Source organism: Theropithecus gelada, chromosome 11, assembly GCF_003255815.1.
Source record: "Theropithecus gelada isolate Dixy chromosome 11, Tgel_1.0, whole genome shotgun sequence".
In the NCBI taxonomy this organism is placed as follows: Eukaryota; Metazoa; Chordata; class Mammalia; order Primates; family Cercopithecidae; genus Theropithecus; species Theropithecus gelada.
Window position 1 is genome coordinate 44,945,595 of NC_037679.1, and position 9,989 is coordinate 44,955,583.

The following is a 9,989-nucleotide window of genomic DNA, read 5'->3' on the forward strand; positions in this document are numbered from 1 at the left end:
AGAAAGAAAGCAATTAGTATCCCCTTTGCTTCTACTGGTGAATTGCATCAAATTGCTATGTAATTAAATGTTTACTGTAACCTGGCCTAACCCTTCATTTCACTGGATTTGTGAAATAAAACTACTGTATTTCTTTCCCCCATCACTCAGCAGGATATGTCTCTGTGTATAACTACAAAGAGAGTTTAATTATGTGTCTTCAGTATGACACAGTTCAAACTATTGTTTGTCCTTGGAATTGTTTACCATTAGATATAAGAAAATAAGAAAGAGAAAACAATAGAATGATGTTTGCGATCCTAAACAACAAAAATATTTATTTTCTTGTTTCAAGTTATTTTCTACACAGGAACTAACTTTCAATTCAGCAGATACATTCTATTGTAAATTATTAGCATCCTGATTTCATGCACATTTAAGTTTTAGTTGGAGCTAAGTAAAAAAAAAAAAAAAAAAAAAAATGGTTTAATAGCAGTAATTTTATATTGTTCAACCTAGCAGGATACCTGATCTCAAATTATTCTTTAAAGAAACTTTAGCCTACATTTGAATTATTATTCATTTGAAATGAATATTTGCTTCTCAAACTGTTTGGAAATGAATTGAATACTTGTCTATGAAAACATTTTGTCTTTTCCAAACTCAGTTATAATCATATATTTTAGCATATCTACAGATTTGAGGCAACACAATTTTTTTTTGAGGCAACACAATTTTATATATAACACCAACTAGCTTACCTCTTAGTCTGTGTGTGGGCCTACAGATGGAACAGACTCACATTTGTGTTGCAGGTGTCTATAATTACCTATGAAAATATGAAATAGCCTTTTGAAGCCAAGACTGCACTCCTCTTCTCAGTGGAACATGTGGTCAAATTGATTTTTCAACATAATCCTTGCAGTTATAAGATGATAATTGTAGTGTTAAAGATAAACTTCGGCAAATTAAAGTTTTTAGGAGTTTATTTCAGCAGACAGCAAAGGAACCCAGTGTTAGAGTTTCCTCATTCTAATAGCTTTCCATCTAATTATTGTAACATTAGAAAAGTTAGAATACATAATCAGGCCAAATGAAACCAATTTGTACACAAAATACCTTCATTAGCATTCTGATATATGATCTAGATTTTTCATATATTACATAAATCAGTATATGCACATGCATTATATCTCATGTATTGTGTGTGTCTACTATATTGTGTGTGTCAGTGTGTGTGAATGTGTATTTGGTTGCATAGAAAAAAGTGTATGGTTGATGGACCTGTTAGCATTTTCTTTTTCTGGATTCTTGTTACTCTGATATCCTCTATCATATTGTATCTATTAACATTTTAAGGCAAAGACTAATTACCAATGATACTCTCATATTTTTTTGAAATATGAGTGTCTGTATATTCTTCTAATACCAGCACATAAATATGTGCTTCAACTCATGTACAATTAAATGTAAAGGAAATTGACATTTGTCTAGTGAATTAAAGGAAAAATAGAAATTAGCTGGCTACTTAAAGCAATAAATAAAGGCAGAAGAAAATAAAATATTATAGATTAATTTAATTACTTCCTAATTAATCTAAGACAATAATTGCTAAAAAACCAATTATATTCAAACTAGGAAAATCACTTTCCAAAAATGTTCTATAAAATACTATTTTAGTGGATCTTTTAGGTGTAACAGAAAAAAGAAGTTCAGTAACCCAGTAAGTTTAGACATACTTAGCTTGAGTGAAGCAGGTTTTGTTGTTGTGGTAGTTTGTTATTGTGTGTTTATTTGGGTGTATTCTGACATTAGACTTTCTCCAATCTTGTAATCTACTAATGTTCATTGTAAATATCCAATACCACATGGTAGTGTTACCAGAAAAACTGGTCTTCATCCAGACCCCAAGAGAAAGTTCTTGGATCCCACATACGAAAGAATTCAAATAGAGTCACAGAGTGCAGTGAGAAGAGACAGTGGATTGCTAGTTTAATGGGCATCCCCTTTCTGAGAACACCCATTACAGAGTAGGGCATCCTCACAAAGCAGGCAAAGAAACACATTGGCTTTAAGTTTTTCTTCTATTGTGGTCTTGTCTACGTAAAGACTAAACTAAGCTTTGACTAGGTGCATTTGGGCTGACAGCATGAAAGTATTTATTATTCTATTGATTTAAAGAAAACTATCTTTGACATTTTAGTGTGTAAGTACATCAAAGCATAACTATAAATATCTTGAAAGCACATATTGTTATGGGTATTGGGACATCTGGACTTTTTGTCATTGTAGGAGTGTGCCCTTGTAGGTAGACTGTTTCCTCAACTATAAGCATCTTAGGATCATGGGTTATCAGTAGAGAATAATGCACCTTGCTAGTCTTTAAGATTTAATTGATTTAAAAATGGTGTCACCTTGGTTATCCTAGGCTCCTGTTTCCCTAAGAGTAGGATACAATATTTCCCATAATTGTTGGCCATGGACATCCTTTACTCTGTTTGTTGAAAGAGCTGACTAATATTTCAGTGAACAATTCCTGGCAAATGCTTGTGTAAAAATATCAAAATATTTTCCTTGAATGTATTGCATGTTGTTTATTGTAGTAGATTCTAAATATAGACTAGACTGTAACCGTTTATGCAGATTTTTTTTTTCTTGAGACGGAGTCTCACTCTGTTGCCCAGACTGGAGTGCAGTGGCACTATCCCAGCTCACTGTAACCTCCGCCTCCCGAGTTCAAGCAATTGTCCTGCCTCGGCCTCCCAGATAGCTGGGACTACAGGTGCACGCCGCCACACCTGCCTAATTTTTTGTATTTTAGTACAGACAGGGTTTCACCGTGTTGCCCAGGCAGTCCACCCACTTTGGTTTCCCAAAGTGCTAGGATTGCATGCGTGAGTGCCCGGCCTATACAGATTTTTTAATATCACAGCATCACCTGTCTTAAAGTCTTTAAATTTAGTGACCTTCGTGGCTCCTACTTCTTAGCCTCCAAGGTATTTTTATATTAACTTATATTGCGTAAGCATAAACTCTGAAATATTTCTCTTTTATTACATTTTTTAATCTTACTTCTTTCACTTTTTTACTTGATTGAACAAATTCTCCATTACTGGTCATCACAGTCAGTATTTACATGCACCTCTCTCTTTTCCCTACTTTAGTTTTGTGTATCAATGTAGCCAATTGAAACTCCAGGCTTGGCTATTTTCATAATAGGCTTACTACTCCTATAAAATCTCTCAGAAACTATGGGCCTGCTTCTACTCTTTCCTTCTTGTCAATTTCCAAATATGAATCATACACACAGAAAACTTACTTGACAATCACCCTATCCCCAATTTCCCTAAGAGCAGAGCCTTATTGAAAGAAGTCTCAAAACTATGCTAATAAAGTAGGCATCCCTACTGAGCCCTCACTGCTACTCTGAAATCTTTGTGTGTGTGTCTTATTGATAACATTATCAAAGTTTGCACATAAACTATCCCAGACCGTCTTAACTCTCCTGAAAGTACATATCTCACTTTGAAACCCTAAGAAAATGACCATGTCTTCTAATTTTTAGAGAATTCAAAGTTATTCTTAGAACATATGAAAAAATACAATATCAAAAATAAAACAAAACTTAAAAAAAAATAGAAAAAAGTCATTCTTCCTAATTCATTTTATTACCCAAGAATATGGCACTATTCTATTCGCCAGGACTAATCCTCTGTATGCATTTGCATCTCACTGTTCCTTAACTTTCTCCAGGACTCTATTTTATTGGTCTTCTTTCGCATACCTGTTTAATCTTTTTCTATTTTTTACTTCCTTGCCTTCTGTTTTAACTGTTCATACGTCAATCATCAGGAAATATCAAATTATTTCAATTCATTTCTTTCTTCCTCAGCCCCCAGACCACTTCTTTTCCAAAAACTAGTTCACACATACTAACTCCCCTTTTCCAACACTCCTTCTCTCAATTAATAGTAATATGATCTTCACCACATTCCTGAAAGTTGATTCTCTAGTCAGCAGTTAACTTCCTTTTCAACAAACTTGATACCTCTTTCAGTTCTCATCCTAATTGTGTATGAACAGTTGGCCTATTGAGTTTCCCTGGTTATTTGGCTTCTTTTCCTGTTTGGCCCTCAGGATCTTGCATTATTCAGTTTTTTCCTACCTCTCTGTGGTTTCTTCTTTGTCTACTTCACTGATTCACGATTCTACTGTGTGTATTTATGTACTCCACCAGCTGCTGATCTCATCCATATCCATACCTTCAATTTTCATGCTCTGTGGTATTGCTTCTTAACTTTGGCTGCATACTGGAAAGATTTTTAAAATTATTAATGATTATATTTACCCCCAAGTATCCTGATTTAATTGATCTGGGTATAGCATAGATATTGGGATCTTTATAATCTTCTTAAAGTCATTATAATGAACAGCCTAGGCTTAAGTAACTACTCTGTGGATTTCTCTTGGTTATAGCAATTGACTTGTCAATTCAAACAATGCCTCAAAAATCAATAAATCTAAATCTGTAATATTTTATCTGTTTGTGATCATACTAAGTTCTGATGAATTTACAATTTTATATTATTTTTTGTCTTCTAGCTCCGCTATAACACACATATTCAAATGCTTTCTTACAGATAATATTACTGAGCATCTCATATATTTTGCTCAGTAACTCCAACCATAGCCACCTGTTAACACCATATTGCCTCCTGCTTAGACTTTTACTATTGTATCTATTCTGAATAATATTTTCAGAAAACAGTTTGATTATATTATTGCCAATTTGTTAGCTACTAAAATTAAATACAAGTTCATGCAACATATATATTCTCAGTCCCCAAACCTGTTTCATTTAACAAGACTAGACTCCTCGGATCTTTTGCTTCTTCACTCATCTTTTTATCCCATTGCTTATACAGTTTTTTTCTCTTTATGTCCAACTTTCCAAGTCCCTTGGGGTCCAAACTAAGATCTTTGATTTAGTTTCATATCTGATCTTATTATAGTGGGAAATTTGCTTATCCTCTTTTGGTCTCAGGTTGGTTGCTGGGGTTTTATTTTACATCTATAAAGTTGAGATGAGATCTTTCAGAGTTGTAAAACTGAAAAAAGATAGTAATTGCAAAGTTCCTAGCTAAATATTAGTCCTCAAAAATGTTAACTACATTTCCTGATTTTTCCTTCCATACAGTCCTAAAATTTGTGTCATGTTAATTTTTATTATCCTCACTCAACTCTTTTATGGTTGTGTGTTTTGCCTCCTCAACAAGCGCTTAGGGACCGTGCCCAGTCTTGAATCATACTTCTTTTGTTACTACCACATACTTAACATGTATTATATTCATTGTAGGGCTCATCAAATATTTGTTGAATGGATTTTGCTAAGTAAATTAGGAAATCTTCAATCAGAGTACAAACCAAAGCTTTGCAAGTCTAAATTATGAAGGATTTTTGTGGGAGCTTCTAATTTGTGGCTGAAAGAACAGAGCCAAATAACTTCCAGTATTAAAACACACACACACACACACACACACACACACACACAGAGAGAGAGAGAGAGAATAAAACAAGGAAAGGAAAAAATCAATTAAAATAATTTCTGGAAATCAAAATGCAGATCTGGTTTAAAACTGGATCTTATTCTCTGCCTACAGTTTTAACCATATGGAAATGCTGGGAGAAAAATAACTGATGTGTCTTAATTTCAACATCAGTAAATGTAGGTAAATTGTTTTTAACTTTCTTCCATATGAGTTATGATGTTTGGCCAATGTCATGAATGAAATATACTTTGAGATTTCTGTAAAGCATCAAGAAACTGCTGTATTAAAGTGAGATTATTACTGTATATACTATAAATATTATATAGGTGTGTTTCTTCCAATATTTACAATATTCAATTTCTTCTTCTATTTTTTTTCAGTGTTTCATTTCTCTTTTTTACTTCATCAAGTCAAGCAAAGTACTAGTGCTGTACATTAAAAATACACAAATACATCACTCACACCGCATCAACTCCTACAGGCAAAAGGGCTTTTACTAAACATTGCTCCTCTTCGAAGCACATAATCACAGCTAAATGTATCAAGAGCCATCTGCTGGTCCAATGTAGCCAACTCCAATTAGCAAGATGTCTATTAGTGTCCATATTTCCAGGCCACCGAAGCTGAAGAGCTTGCCAAGGCCTTCTTGCCACTGGTCGAGGTAGAAATGATCTGCTCCAAAGCCACCAAGGGTGATGCTTAGAGCCAGAGCAATAGACCACTTACAGCCTCCAGCCCAATTTCAGTACAGCATTTTGAAAAAAGTAGTTACCCAAGTCATGAATGTGTTGATCAAGCAGTTGGCAGCGTAATGTCATTGAGGACAGGACTTTATGCAGCTGGTAGAATTGAAACATTCATATTCTGTTTCTGGAAGCTTCCAGCAAAATCAAGTCATGTTGATGATAAAGTTACTTTGGTATTTTAACTCTTAATCAACACAGGCAACTAACTGAAGGTTTCACTGTACAGTCAAAAGTGACTAGCTTCCCACAGACACAGGGGACATTTGTTGTGCAGTCTATAAAGTCTGCAGAATATCTGCTACACAAACGTAAAAGGTGGAATTTCGGTACTTTCACTGCCCAACAGGAAGTAGCACTGTGAGAGTAAAAGCAGCACATGGCATGGGCAGTGGGCATCCCACAGCTGAGCTGTTACAGCCACCCATAATTTTGAGTTATTAGTCATAACTATTTTTGTTTTCATATCGTTTATTATACTATGATCTACTCTCCCTCCTCTGACTCTCTTTGCTAAATGCACTACCTGAAGTTCAGGTCTATCCAAATTCAGCTTCCTCACCCATCCCGAGTTGTGTGCTTTAGGTTACCGATGAAACCTCAAGATGTCTTTGTTATAATTAGAGTACAGTCATCTCTCAATTATCTATGATAATGGATTGCTGGGAGAGCCTGAATAAACAAATTGGTTTGGAGATTTGTCACCTTGAGTGAACTCTTTCTCCCAAGCTGTCCCTTGGGAGTGGTAGAAAGGGTAGGGTGAGGGAAACAAGCAGGCCAACTCCTCACAGTGACTCATGCTCCAGAGGGTAGCTTCACAGATAACTTCTGGAATGTCCCTGTGTCACTCCTCTCTTAAAGATGAAAGGACTGAAAAAGCTGAGAGCCACTAGCAACAAACATTTACTGAGTGAATGAATGAATGATAGGATTTACTTGATGTGGTTCCCGTAGAGAAGAAGTGTCATCTTTCACTTCCATTACAAGTTTGGAGTGAATAAATGCACTCACTGAAGAAACACTGTGGTAGTGCAAATGCTTCATTAAGGAGGCTCTACATAGACGAGGTACATTTCTGTCAGTGCTCATACATCATGGACAATTTAAATATATTCACTTCAATAAAGCAACAGACCAACAAGTAAACATTTTAAAATTAATGCTATATAAGGAACAATGCTTCTATAAATATTGCCCAATGTTTATAGTATTTATAACCATTTCTCTCCTGCTGCTTTGGAAATAACTGGTATTTTCCCATAGGAGATACACAGAAAAATGTGAACTGTTTGTTGAAATAGATAAAAAGGTACAGATCTTCTAATTGTGCCTCTAGTTGTCAAATGACTCATGAATTTGAATCCAATCAATGTTCATCAAACATATGTCAGTTGTAGGCATTTTTCTAGTGACTAAGCATGAAGAGATAGTTGAACAAAGATAAACAGGGTATTGCAACTGTCAGTTCATTGTTTCTATGGATACCTGGTGTAAGTAACAGGAGAATTAAACTCCAGGCTCAAGTTCTTCCTAGGCAATGTGATACTTTCTATGCATTTTTTTTTCTAAGAAAGAGAAGATTATATTTAAGGAAAATATAATTTAGCTACAGTTGAGTATATTATTTTTCAGAATTGAGACAGTAAGTGTTGCATTAACAGAGAAATGTGAAGAATCCACTTTCCTTGAGGCAATTTGAAGAAAAAAAACCACTCTGAGAGTTCAAAGGTCTTAATTTCAGTAATAATTTCACTATGAACTATCTATAAACCTTCAGTTGTCTGGGATTCTTTTTGCTCTTGTAACATGATGGATTTGGAGTACATAAACTCCCAGACTTAACTTTAAAAAATAACTATGATTAAAGAAAGATTTAATTTCGGATAAATAGATGACAAAAATTAACAGGTCTTGGAGACATTCAATATGAGTATTTGGTAGAGTAATAAGTCTAAGGAGATTCTGAAAAGGCCAATTTGAGTAACTGATATCTGGTTAACAGAGTTAACTGTTAAATCTCTCAAAATGCAGGCAAAATGAGGAGAAAGCAGCAGCCAGGGTGATTCACATATTTGACAACTGAGCACTGATTGCTTAGGAAAGCTACCATCAATCTTTTTTTCTTTTTTCTTTTCCTGACTTGTGTATTCTTGCTCTAACCATCTAGAGAAATTTCCTTGGCATTATGCATAAAAACTCATTACTCACATAGCATGGACAAAGCAGATACTCTTCAAGCCTCATTTAATTTGTCTCTATGAGGAATGATGAACACTAAGCATTGGCTCTAATTATAAATTTAAGGTAGTGGGGTAAAGCTTAAAGTACTGACTACCCACGAGCCTAGCTAATGGTGGTTTTAGGTGCAATAAGGTGGAGACGAAAACTTACAGAGCCAGTTTCAGCTGAGCTTCCATGGTGACAGAGATCTTCACAAGGTTCTATTAAGTCTATCTGTGATGACACATCATTACATCAGGCTTTGAATATTTAACTCATATCACATACTTTAATTTCATTAGATATGAGAAGCTGCTTTTTGTGTATGTATGAAAAGTCTGAAAGATTTTAAGTTCAAAATAAGCGGATAATTTTTTATTTTTATAGTAATTTGGGGATTCCTCATTCTCAGTCATTGCAATTCATTATTTTTTTGTGTGAAATAATGGCCATGTAATTTTCTTTCTAAGAATGGTATATTACTTGTGTATCCAACATGTTCATTGCTAAAATAATCCTTTTAAAATTATACATTAAGATAAAAGTAGGATCTAGTCTCTTTCCAACTGTACCATATTCAAAATGTAACTCCTTACATGCCAAAGTTCAGTCATAAATTGCCTCCTCTCTAGCTTAACTAAAGTGAAGTAACATTAGAGGAAGATGGTTAAATGTTATTGATAAACAGATATTTAAAAATGTTATAAATGTTTCTAAAGATTACTGGTAACTCACACCTTATATTAGGTCAAAATCCATGTCTAAGATGCATCTTAACTTAAATGCCATTTGATCCTTTTAAAAATTGTTTTTCTTAAATTTGTATAATCTGACTACCTCCATCTTCTTCAGGCTTCTGGAGTTATCTTTCCTTTTGATATATAAATAAAGCCACTTGAAGCTCTCCTCTCATGTGCTATAGGTAATAAATGTTCTAATATTTCCTACGATTACCAGATGAAATGGAAACTTGCTGCTTCCATCTTTTTCCTCCAGATTTATTTTCCTAAATTAGATTTTTTGTTTTTAAGAATCATATTGGGAGATTTTTGTTAAGTAAAATTGACATTTTAAATTTTGTTTGCCAGATTCTTAGCAAATATGCCTCTATTTGATACAAACTTAATGGTATTGCTTAATATCATAGAATCATGAAGACTTTAAGTTATCAGTGTTTCGTAGTTGTTAAAACAATCCTCAAATAATTAATAAGTTATTTCATTGAAATACTTTTAGAAAGAATATTCGGGAGAGTGTTTGAAAGCTCTTTTTTTACAAATAGTGGTAATATGTAGTGTATTTCATGTTGAAGATAAACACTTCATATGAAACATTGATTTCATACATTTTTCTAATAATAATTCTAGGTATTAGATGTATTTCCAAGACTGTAGAATAAAGTTTTAAATTCATATTAATACTTACTTTTCCCTGGCCTTATCAGTGAAGAACTTTGTATCCAACTAATAAACAGGTATATTGTACATGGCATTCTGTA

General features: G+C 34.0%; 1 pseudogene; it reads right to left on the reverse strand.

Moving 5' to 3' along the window:
• Positions 1-6,060: 6,060 nt before the first annotated feature.
• On the reverse strand, positions 6,061-6,737 carry LOC112634940 (annotated as a pseudogene).
• Positions 6,738-9,989: the final 3,252 nt, after the last annotated feature.